Here is a 13,206-nt window from a genome sequence, read left to right on the forward strand (position 1 = left end):
TAAAAATATCTTCTTTCATCTATCCAGAACGATATATTCCCATTCTAACAAATTTCTAAATACCAGGGCTTTAGTACATACACAATAACGGTTTTACGGCAGTTTCATGCTTGTGCATCATTGTATTCGGCTCACATCCACTCACTCCGGTAGCCTACTTTTCTCCTCTACCATTCTGCTGATCCCTTCCCTCCCATCAAACAGTTCCCTTACACATACACACACAAGCACACACACACACACACACACACACACACACACACACTACACATACATCTGTACACACACACATGTGCAAGCACACATACATGCACACACATAAAGAAAAGGCTCTTTGTCTTTTTTCCTCTTCAAAGCCCTTTCTTGCTCTCTTATATGCTAGATTCCTTTATCTTCTGACAAACCAGGACATATATGGTAAATTCTTTGAAAAAATAATCCTACAAATTCTTCAAAAAAGAAAAAAGGTCTAATATAAACCTAAGTATTGGGCAAACAGACACTGAGACTCATGGACTGGCATTTGACTCTGAGTGTATCATCTACATTCAGCTATTTCCACAAGTATCACCATAACACATTTTAATTACAATTTATATATTTCTTTTTATCATCACTGATATTTAACCAGAATTATGTTGTGTAGAATATATGAGATTGAATGCATACAAAACATCACAGAGATGCAATGGGGATGACTAAAAGCATTGCTATTAAAAAGTAAAGAAAATCTGTATTTTTCAAGTAGCTAGTTTACAAATTTTTATTCATTCACTCATTTGTTTGTTTTTTATTTATTTATTTTTGCCAATCATGCTTGGCCCTACCCCGGGCTGTCTGGTCTCTGGTTCCTGGCCATCTGTAGAGCATGGGTTCCCTTCCATGGCACTGACCTCAAAGTAGACATTGGTTGGTCACTCCTGCAAGTTCTAAGCCACCATTGTCTTAGCAAATCTTGAATGCAGGACAGGTTGTACATTGAAGATTTTCTGGTTGGGTTGGTATTGGGTTGGGTTGGTAACCAGTATCAATCTGGTAATTGATGAAATGATTCCTTATGATATTTGGCTAAATTCATAGATCAGTGTCTTGTCCAGTTTTCATCAGAAAGGCTCCCTCCTATAGCAGATAGGGTACAGACATCCACAGTCAGACATTATGCAGATTGAGAGAGAAAGTCTAAATTGGAGTTCTCCATTGTGTCCCTCCCCTCAGAGATTGGGGGACCCTATGGAATAGTGGGAAAGATTGTTGGAGTCAGAGGCTATGGAAGACAGCAGGAAAACATGGGTCATCAAATCAACTAAGGAAGGCTTATATGGGCTCACAGAGACTGAAGTGGCAAGCATGTGACCTAAATGGGTCTACACCAGGTCCTACTTGCATATATTAAGGCTGTTATCTTGGTGTTTTGTGGGACTCCTAACAGTGGGAGGGCTGTGTCTCTCCCTCTTTTGCCTGTTAGTGGGAATCTTTTCCTCCTATCGTGTTGCCTTATCCAGTTTGGATATGAGGTTTTTCTTTAGTTTTATTTTTGTTTATTGTTTGCTTGGTTGGTTTGGTTTGGTTTTGTGTGTATCTTGTTCTGTCATGTTTGGTTGCTTTCTCTTAGAAACCTGCTCTTTTCTGAAGGAAAGAGTGGCTCTAGGATTCAAAGGAGATAAAGAGAGAAACTGACAGGAGTGGATGGAGAAGAAAAACTGTGGTTGGGATGTACTGTATAAGAGCAGAATAGATTTTTATTAAAAATTATTTTATGTGTATAGATCTTTTGCCTGCACATATGTCTGTGCACATGTTGGTGTCCTTGGAGGCCAGAAGACATTAGATCTCCTGGAACTGGAGGTACATTTCGTCAAAGTCACTATGTAGATGCTGAGAATCAAACCAGTATCCTCTGGAAGAGCAGACAAAGTTCTCAACACTCAGCTATCTCTCCAGCCTCTTACAATCTACCCTCTAGGGTGTTTCTAGTTTGATTTACATTGTGGGGATAAAATTCCATGATGAAAAATATCTACAGAGAGTAAAGGGTTTATTTGGCCTAGTCTTCCAGGTCACAATCCAAATTACAGGGAAGTCACAGCACTAACTCAAGGCAGAATGTGAAACAGAAACCACAGAGGACAGTTTACTGTGCTTTATGGTTTATTGATTTGCTCTCTCCGATTACACTTTGGCCATCTTGCTTAGACAACCCAGGTCCCTCTACCCAGAGAAGGAATTGCTCACAGTGGGCTAGATCCTCCAACATTAATTATCAATCGACAATGCCCCACAAATATTTAATGCATGCCAAGCTAATGGAGGCAATTCTTCAGCTGATTATCTTATAACTCAGGAGTAGGTGAAATTGACAGCTGGAACTAACTAGAAGATAAAGTAATAACCAAAATCCTAGTACTGCTAGGCAAGCAAAGACAAGCAAAACTCTGGAGTCCTCTAAGATTCTTAATAGACACAGTAAAAGACAAGTGCTTACAGTCATTGAACTTTTCAAAATAGATCAGTCATTTGCAAATCTGAAAAAGACTGACTGAGCTGAGTCACAGACACTGAAAGTTCACCTGTCAGATATTCCTGAGTCTCACAGACATTGAAGGTCTGCCTGAGAGCAGTCCCAAGCAGACTCTCAAAGGCTATTTAACTTTCAGTTCATTTCAAGGAATAAAGCAGGAGGCTTATGGCTTATGGGTTTATTCAAACTAGAAAAATTGATGAAATTCACTGTTCCCCATTGACCACACAGATGTTGTTGTTTGTTTTATTGATAAATGAGTTATAATCCCAATCAACTAAATAAAGCCATGTGTTCACATATTGCTACACAAAATCTCCAAGAATCAAAATTAAATTCATGTTAGAGCTTGAAGGTAAAGAAATCACAGATCTTGAGAAATTGTAGAATATTTGAATGTATAAGTTGATGGTGGGACCAGCTAATTGGGAAACATTTTGTTTTATTTCAGAGAATATATTTATTTCCTAAAAGGATATGTATTGTAGGGAGACCACAAATTGGTGCTCCAGCGTGTGTTAGCTAAATCCACATAAAACCTGAGAGGGCTTAGAAAGGAAATCTAGATACTAAAATATGAGTTTAGCCACATTTTTTCCTGAATGGTTTGCTTGCTGGCAGCATGCTGTGGCTCCTTTAAGAGAGATATTACTGATTCAGTGGTAACAGAAAAAAAAAGCCACACTGTTTTGAAATGGTGGCTTCCTAGGCCGTGCTGCCAGCATGAACTCTGACTCTTTCTGGAGGTCCGGCTATGAAGCATTTAAATGGGGTTTGTGAGCAGAGTGCTACAACTTGCTTAATGGCCACATAGACCTGCTGTGACCTGACTCTGAATCTGAGGTGGAGATAATGGCTCTCAGAGGCAATGAAGGGATGGACCTCCTCCGACATATTGTACTGGGTGGAGCCAAAGGGCAAAGCACAAAGCAGCCTTAACCATTGTAGTGTTGCTTAGCATTATAAGAAGCACTTCTGTTCAGAAAAGGATCACAGATATGCAATAAAGACAAATTCAGATTAAAAAGACCTGTAAATGGGTCACAGATGTGGGAGGTCCTTCTGTCTATATGTTGCTTTATTGACTAATGAATAAGGAAACTGGCTTGGCCTATAGCAAGGTAAAATTTAGTTAGGCAGAGAAAGCTAAGCTGAATGCTGGGAGAAGGAGAAAGAGTAAGAGAGAAGTCATGGAGCTGCCACCAGAGACAGACATGCTGGAACCTTGCCAGTAGGCTACAAGCCTCATGGTAAAATATAAAATAATGGAAATGGATTACATTAAGATGCAAAAGCTAGCCAATAAGAAGTTAGAGCTAATAGGCCAAGCAGTGGTTTAATTAATACAGTTTCTGTGTGATTATTTTAGGGCTGAGCAGCCAGGAACAAATAAGTGACCTCTTACAACAGGTTATATCAGATAAATGTACATAGACTTGAAAGAGAGAAGAAAAAGAGTATAGAGAATTAGAAAAAGAAATAAATCATTTTAAAATAATAAAATAAAGTCTTTAAAAATACAAAGTACATACAGTTATAGATTAAAAGTAATAAAGAAAAATAAGCCACATAAAGCTGGGAAATACACAGAATGTCTGGATAATATATATTATTTTATTTTCTTTGAATTTTTTGACTGTGAAAGAGCTAAGTAACCAATATATATACTTTAAAGGTTTTGCATCCTTAAAATTTGAATCTAGGGATATGTTGCTTTGGAAAAGAGGTTCTTCCTTTGTTTCCACAGAAGATGAGAACCTGTGGATTACTTCCAGACTAATGTGGTTTAATGAACCAAGACACCCCCAGAGGTCTCTGTAAACATCACCCCCCCACCAAAATACTTCACCCAACAATAAGTAGGAAGAAGTCTGGAGACAACTATGCCCAAATTCCCAAATATCATTTATAAATATTTGCTGACATTTAAAGTGGAATATGATATAGATATGAATAAACATAATGTATAATTAAGAAACATAGGTTAATAGTGGGCCATCTATAATAATCAAGCTTGTAGTCATATTAGTTTGGTTTTCTAGATAAATAGAGATATATTTCAGATAGTTAGGTATTCTTTAAATCAAAAACTTAGGATTTTTCATGATGGTGAGACTACATCTATTTCTTACTGCTCAAATTACTTCAAAAGAAAGAATGGCATCAAAGCGGCTACTCACGGAATTTGTTAGTCACTTGGGCAAGAAACTGCTCTTGTCTAGACTGTTTGATGGCATGCTATATGAATTGGACATGCAGGATTCACAGAAAAATGACTACTGAAGCTCCCTAAAGAAAGTGAAATAGTCCCTCAAGGTTCATGTTTCATGAAAGCGACTGCCAGACATTCTGCAGGGCACAGTGGAAGGTAACTGACAAACTGCCAATGTAGGTGGAACTGTCTTTGAAATTTCCTGCTTCATGGAAAAGTATGCCAAAAACTATGGACCCGTAGGCTGAATATGGATGCCACAATGATACAGAAGAACTTTGAGTGACTATCCAGGAAGTGACATGTTTCTGTCAATTTTAGAGTTTTGGAAGATGCTTACAATTCACTTCCTGTCTACTTAGGTAATGTATCCTTCTTAGATCTTTGATGAAGTTGAAGAATAGATAGTTATAGTTTCCCTTAGTTACAATAAAGGATAAAGTAGATATAAATGTTGTAGGTGTAATTCTTACTTGATACCTGTTCTGTTATATGTAATTTTACTATGCCAAATTTAAAACCTTCCTTTTATGTAAACAGAAAAGGGGAGGTGATGTTGGATTCCCCTCCGAATGCTGTGAATATCACTGGTTAATAGAGAAACAGTCTTAGGCCTGTGCAGGGCAGAATATAGGTAGGTGGGGAAAACTAAACTGAATTTTGGGAGAAAGAAGGCAGGGTCAGGAGAGGCCATGTAGCCCCAATGGAACTTTACTCAGGAAGCCACAGCCTAGTGGCAATACATGGATTAATGGAGATGGGTTATTTTAAGATGTAAGAGTTAGCCAATAAGAAGCTAGAGCTAATGGGCCAAGCAGTGTTTTAATGAATACAATTTCTGTGTGGTTATTTTGGGGCTGAGTAGCTGGGAACAAACAAGTGACCACCTGCTACAGCTATATTAAAATGTTAAGGTTTCTTCCTATTGAAGAATGGTGTTTAATATCATGAACATCTCAGAAATAGAAAATATAACAAACCTCTAATCTCCCACTATTGAAGAATTAATGGATAAGGTTTGGAGATGGTAAATTAATATGAAGATACTATGTCAGTGAAGATCTTACCTCGAGCTATAAATGTTAAAATTACTTAGTTTTCATATTTCATACATCCTCATTTCACACTTAAAATAATACCTCAAGCCTGGGAACATGATCATAGATCCTAAGACTAGCCTCAGAGTTCAGATACTAGGTGTTGAGTCAACACACATCAAATAACCTGAAAAGCCATGTCAGAGCCACTCCTCACACTGGGTCTGACTCCCAGGTCAGTTACTATCCCCATTCTTACTGAGCATGATTTCTTCACCAAGATGCCACTACAGCAGAATAGTGACATTGATCATTCTGGGTCAGATACTGCCATAAGTATAATTTTAAAATGTCATTGCTTATCTAGAAAAATACAGTCAGGGCTCTTTCCTACTACCATGTCTCAACCTTAGGACTGTCTTAGAGTATACTGGGGTTTTGAACAAAGGGCCTGCATATATCCTCAGATGACTCAAGGCTCTGTTCATTAGCCCACTCTGTCCTCCTTTCCCATTCTACAGATGGCAAGAGAAGGATGGCTGCTTGTTAGTTTATACTGAAAGGCACATGTTCTGATGACCATATTCTTTGTGTTCTCTTCCTTTGCCTCCTAATTCAGAAGTTCACAGCTAACTTAGTGCAAAAACATGAGTTGTCAGTTTTACAACCTAACATCAATGTCGAATTCTTGTACACTGTGTTCCTTTAGCTCCTAATAAAATTGACAATGGTTGTTAGTTGAACCTAATTCCAAATTTGGAATTATTGTCTTCAATGTACATTTTTGAGAAAGGATTTCAACATTACTGAAAAAGATATAGTGTGTGAGCCAATTTAGAGGACCTTTGGCCTGCTATCTCAGTGCATCTTATTTTCATTAAGTTGCAAATACTAAGAAACTTTTTTTTTTTTTTTTTTTTTTTGTAGAAAGAGACATTTAATACTTTAAAAAAATCAGGAGTAGAGTTCACTTCAGCCCGGGCTGGAGCGGGACATTGTTGCCCACTGGGGATGTGGAGTGTGGCCCCACATGCCAGGGATGAGCCATAGGTTGTGGGAACACTGTAGAGAGGAATGTGACTGAGCCCAGGCTGGAGGCCTCACTTGCTGGCACCTGGCAGGGTATGATGCGGAGCTGGGGCTGTGGTAACCCACAGGTGCAGGGTCACATGGACAGGTAGCAATGGAGCTGTCTCACTTTGCCAGGGACCTGGGAATGTCCTCTCTTCGGGGCCTTTGTGCTTGGCCTTCGGCAGGGCTGAGGCTGGTTCTGTGGTCCCGTGGGAGGTGTGCACATGTGTGCTAAGCATTTCTGTGTGTCAAGTTGGGGTACTGGCCAGCCTCAGCTTGCAGAATGGAGACTCCAAGGGCCCACCTGCTTCTGGGGAGCCTGGAAAAGGGGCCAGGGCCCATCGCCAGCAACGGGCTGGGAGGGTTTGAAACAGGTGGGAGCTGCCACCATCAGGAAGGCAATAGGACCTCAGGGTGGACCTTCCCAAGTCTTAGGAATGGGGGCCCAGGGTTGGGAGAGTGAGGAGGAGGGTCCCCCTGGAGGAACGTTAGTGTTTCTAGAGCACCTTGGCGTTAGGCTGCTGCCACAATGTGCAGGGAGTCAGAGTGCAGGCATGGTCACTGAGGCAGGGGCACCAGCACCTGCACATAGCTGAGCGGGAAGAAGCCCGACTGGCCGTGCAGCATCCCCTCGTACCAGTTCTCATCGATCTGGTTGGTGAGTGTGATGAGGTCACCCTCGCGGAAGCCCAGCTCACCGTCATTCTCAGGCTCAAAGTCATACAGTGCCTTGCAGCTTGGCTGGTCCAGGGGTGGCATACTCCTGCTGGGTGTCCTGGCGGGCTTGTCTGCTGATCTGAATGACGAAGAAGCTGTGATCTTGGGTGCTGGGGCGGAGGGGAATCCCCCATTGGGCTGTTCTGGCTCTCCAAGGTCGAAGGGCTCCCAAGGCCGGGGTTTGAACTCCCGCCTGGGGCGTGAGGAGGCTTCCTGCACTCTACGCTTCAGCTTGTCTGCCAGCTCCTCCAGGATCTGCACTGCCTGCCGATGGTAGTCCAGCTGGGCATCCACCAGGGCTGAGAGCTGACTCACCTGCTCAATATCAGTCTCCAGGAGGTTTTGCATGCTGGTCTCTGCCACCTCCTTGGACTCCTCAAACTTCTCCAGGGCCTGCCGCAGCTCCTCATCAGGGATCTTGCCCTGTCGTTTCTTCTTGTAGTCAAAGTCCAGGCGGCGGCCCTCCAGTTTCTTCAGGTGGTGCTGGATCTCCTTCAGGTCCTTGTCACACAGATTCTGCAGCGGGTCGATGAAATTCTGTTTGACTTCGATGTCCAGTGAGTCCTTCACCTCAGCCAGGCGCTTCATGGACTCGCCTGCATCCAGCAGGGCATCGCCAAAATTGGACTCTCCGCCCAGTTCCTTGCCGTGGCGGACCATGCACTCGCCCAGCAGCCCCTCTGACTGCGGGTAGCCAGGGTTCTTCACTTGGCCCCGGATCTTCGATACAGTGTTCAGCATTGTCAGCTTAGCCCGTGAGGCTGGGTTGGGCTGCAGGTACTCGATGGTTCTGACCAGCACCTCTGCCACGGCCTTGCTGGTGACATCCACCTTCTTTTCCATCTCTTTGAAGTCATCGTCCAGCTTTGTGCCCTCAGCCCCGCCAACCTTCTCGCTGACCAGCTGGCTCGCCTTGTAGAACTGCTTCTTTAGCCCTGCCACCGACATGCCGCCTCCCTCAGTCGGTCGTCCCGCCCGGACTCAGGTTTCTGCCCGTGCCGCCGAACCGACCTCCTTCCTCCGCGCTGCCTCCGCCAAAGCACTTCGCCAGCTCTACGCGCCCGCCCCGGAGATTCACTAAGAAACTTTTTAATCTGAAATAGTATTTACAAAAGACTCACCATTCTGGAAGCAGTGATGTAGCTCAGGAGGTAATGATGCTTGCTGCCAAGACTGATGGCTGGAGTTCAGCCCCTAAAACCTATATAGAAATATATATATATGTATATACAAATATGCATACAATAACAACTAGTGAAAAGAGGTCATGAATTAGGAGAGTAGGGAGGGGTAGATGGGAGGGGTTGAAGGGAAGAATTATAATAATAAAAAATAAATGTTTTAATTGAAGGTAATAGTTACCTCTAAATTGTGAAAATCATGATGGACCAGGGTAGGAATGCTAAGTACTAGTGATTTTCTCTGCTTCATTTATCTGGGACTTGGTTTTATTTTATTTTATTTGTATGAAGATGACACAGGTATAATTATTTTTTATTCCTTCATGTATAAAATTGTGTTTCCTTGTATGATGGGAAATTGCTATTGGCTCTGGTGCCTATTAGAGGTTATCTTAAGTTGATCTTTAAGTCCGCCCTAAAGGAGGCTGGCCCAATTCCCTGTATCTGGGACTACATAGAAAGGATAAAGTTAAGTGATTATGAGGGTTCCTCCCTCTCTTGTTCCTGAAAATATGTGACTAACTGCTTCATGCTCTTGTCTCCTTGACTTCGCCACCACAATAGACAATACCCCCAAACTGTGTGCCACTCACAATTCCTGCTTTCCTTATGTTGTTTGTGTCAGGGGGTTATTAGAGCAACAAGAAGAGAAATGTCTCATTGTATAAGGTATTTAAGTTACCCCCTATGGAAACTTTTAAACATAATCTGTTAGTAAAGTATCTATGTAGTCTAAAGGATCTGTCTACAAATTATTCTAAAGAGACTTAACACCTAAAATGTAAGTTCCCACTAAAAGAAAAAAATGTTGTGCACAGTCCGTGGGGACCCCAAAAGACCACCAAGGAGACCAACTGACTGAAATACAAAAGCAAGGTTTATTATCATGCACATGTACAAACCGGTAGGAACCCTGTCCACAAAGCAGTGAGAGGAGGTACCCCATCCTTCTAGAGAGCACTATTTAAAGGCAAAACCCTGAAAAGTTACATTAGCAGGGTTTGGGGTGACGGGTTCAATCCTCATTGGCTGACATGTGTCTAAGGGATGTCCTGGTGAAAAGCAATGGATGTCTGCTGGCAGGTGATCCTATCTACAATGGTTGGAACATTAGGAATTTCCTTTGGATGGTCTGTTCCTGAGTAATACCTGTCTTCCTACAACCAGGTATTGCCTTAGGGAAACCTACTGAGACTCAGGCCTATTAAGCTTATGATAGCTGGGTCCTACAAAAAGAAAGGAGTATTTTTAAGGTGAGACTATTGAGCATATTTATCTGATCTTCCTAACATAATGCACCATCTACCTGTATTAAAACCTCATCTAACATTAAAAATCAAATTTCATCTTTCCAAGTTTTGATGAATGTCTTTGCTGCATTTCTTTAAGAAAATTAAATGTATCCTAATTACATTACCTCTGTGAGGTCAAAGGGCAGAGACAAATGAACGGAACAAACATATCAATTTTCAACTCTAAGAGCAAAGGGAGGGACCACTGTCCAATTATGTGGGTGTTGGAGAGGTCCCTGCTAAGTACTTCAGTGACTGTTACCAATGGCAACAGCCTCAAGTGAATATTCTCTGATAAGAGGCAAACGTGTGACAGGATACATGGGAAGATCAAACAAAAAAGAGTGCTTTATTTAGAAAAAGATAGGCCTCCAGGGGCACTTCGAGTTCTTTGAGGTTGGTTTATTTTATTTTTCTCTTACTTTTCAAATTCATCTGCTGCCCATGCTATTTTCCCACTTCATTGTACTGTAATTTATTGCATAAAGTCCAGCTCTTCTCTTTAGGTTCCTTAAAGCAGACAGTTACATTAGAGCAAGTAGACAAATAATCACATTGTAAACATCCTTCAGGAATGTTCACATTCATCATCCAGAACGCCTGGAGTGAAGGAACCAGAAACTACATATACCGAGCATGTTTAGTGCTGAGCAAAAGGATTTCACAAATGCCTTTAATGAAGAAAAGTGGCATTCTATTTGCTTAATTCTTGTTTTCCCTGACTCCCAGGGCATAAACTGGACTGGCACCAAAGGTCTATAAGAAGTCCTCAAAGGAAAGACTCACCTGAGACCTAGTGCACACATGTGGTCTACACAAAGAGTACAAACTTCTCTAAGATGGCCAGTGGCCAGCATGACCTAATTATTCCTTCTATACACACAATCACTCACAGATCACTCTCCTTTTCATTGTAAGAATCCCTGAAAAATTATAGGCTCAATGTCATTTAATTATGGCTAGAATCCACTTATGAGTGAGTACATACCATATTCCTCTTTTTGGGTCTGGGTTACCTCACTCAGTAAAGCGTTTTCTATTTCCATTCATTTGCAAGCAAAATTCAAGATGTCATTGTTTTTTTACCGCTGAGTAAAACTCTAATGTGTATATGTTCCACACCTTCTTTAACCATTCTTCTATTGAGGGGCACCTAGGTTGTTTCCAGGTTCTGGCTATTACAAATAGTGCTGCTATGAACATAGTTAAACAAATGCTCTTGTAGTAGGATAGGGCATCTCTTGGGTATATTCCCAAGAGTGGAATTGCTGGGTCCTGAGGTAGGTTGCCAGGCAAAAGTTGGGTGCATGGGGGTGGGGAATGGATGTAAGAGGAGATGGGTAGAGAGAAGGGAGAAGGGGAGGATTCAGGAGAGCTTGGGGGAATGGGATGGGTGGGATGGAGGAAGGGTGGATATGGGAGCAGGGAAGTAAGTATCTTAATTAAAGGAGTCATTTTTGGGTTTGCAAGAGACTTGATTCTAGAGGGGTTCCCAGGTCCAAGGAGATGTCCCCAGATTGTTCCTTGGGCAGCGGAGGAGAGGGTGCCTGAACTGGCCTTGTCCCATAGTCACACTGATGAATATCTTGCATATCACTATAGAACCTTCATCTGGTGATGGATGGTGATAGAGACAGAGACCCACATTGGAGCACTGGACTGAGCTCCCAAGGTCCAAATGAGAAACAGAAGAAGGGAAAACATGAGCAAGGAAGTCAGGACCACGAGGGGTGCGTCCACCCACTGAGACGGTGTGACTGATCTAATGGGAGCTCACCAAGGCCAGCTGTACTGAGAGTGATGGAGCATGTGATCAAACTGGACCCTCTGAATGTGGCTGGCAATGAGGGCTGACTGAGAAGCCAAGGACAATGGCACTGGGTTTTGATTCTACTGCATGAACTGACTTTGTGGGAGCCTGGTTTGTTTGGATGCTCACCTTTATATACCTGGATGGAGTGGGGAGGACCGTGGACTTCCCACAGGGCAGGGAACCTGACTGGTCTTAGGACTAGAGAGGGAGAGGGAATTGGGAGGGGGAGGGAAAAGGGAGGCGGGGAAGAGGTGGAAATTTTTAATAAATAAATAAATAAAATAATTACATATGTGCATACGTGTTATTGGGTCAAGAGACTCACAAGTGGATTGGGAGAGGGGAGCGATGATTAGCTCCTGCATCAGGAGGAGTTTTAGAGGGTGAGGGGACAAATGTAGTAAGAAAGAAGTTGAGACTAATGGGGGAAATAGAAGGAACAGGGTACATGGGGACAGGAGAAGGTGAAGGGCATGAATGGAGACAAATGAGAACAAAGCATAGCAACACATGTATGAAGATGCCATGGTGAAACTCAGTACTTTGTACATGAAGCTAATCAATCAATTAAAAAAAAGAATCCCTGAAAAAAAGTCTCCAAAATCAGGCAAGTGTTTTAGAGAATCTAAACACATCACCACCATTAAAATATGGATTATATATTAGTTAGTAAGCCTATGTAATACAGATATATGAATGAACATGAATCTAGAGAGGTCACCCCAGGAGACTAAGACACACTCTTCTCTTTTTCCAAATAAAATTTTTCCTAATCACTTTGTAATGTCCAACTCCCACAGCTAAAATTCTATTACCTGACCTGTGCAGATCTTTTTGCAAATGTGGCAACAAAACATTTGTATTTGTGTCCTGCAGATGGAATTGCTAATCGACTTTTTTCTGAAGATAGAATCTGATAGGGAGAACTAAAGAGAAACTTTCAAAGCACCCACATGCTTGTGAAGACTTATAAAGCCAAGGCCTTTGACATGGGAAAGGAAACTACAGAAAGAAGGGATGCTGAAGATATCAAGGAGAAATTTCAAACCCTGAGGAACAATCCAATCACTCACTGTTGCACATATTGAAAGGTTTCTGCATTCCAAGCAATCCAAATCAAACCAAATTAGAAAAAGCCCAGGTTTAACGGATTAAACATTCACAGATGATTTTCCAGCACCCAAGTGGAGATGGGAAAGAGATCGGAAACAACATGTCTGTTTTCTGGGGGGAGGGGGGGTCAGCTGAAATACCATGTAGGAGTGGTCTTGAGCATTTCTGGGGGAGGCATCATCATTTGGTGGGCTTTCTGAGATGTGACAGGGTTTGGAGAGAGATGGGGGAGGGGCTTCAGATAAGACTTCC

General features: G+C 42.1%; 1 pseudogene; it reads right to left on the reverse strand.

Moving 5' to 3' along the window:
- Nucleotides 1-6,744: 6,744 nt before the first annotated feature.
- On the reverse strand, nt 6,745-8,625 carry LOC148121706 (endophilin-A2 pseudogene; annotated as a pseudogene).
- Nucleotides 8,626-13,206: the final 4,581 nt, after the last annotated feature.

This window comes from Myodes glareolus, chromosome 6, assembly GCF_982192425.1.
Source record: "Myodes glareolus chromosome 6, mMyoGla1.1, whole genome shotgun sequence".
Classification (NCBI taxonomy): Eukaryota; Metazoa; Chordata; class Mammalia; order Rodentia; family Cricetidae; genus Myodes; species Myodes glareolus.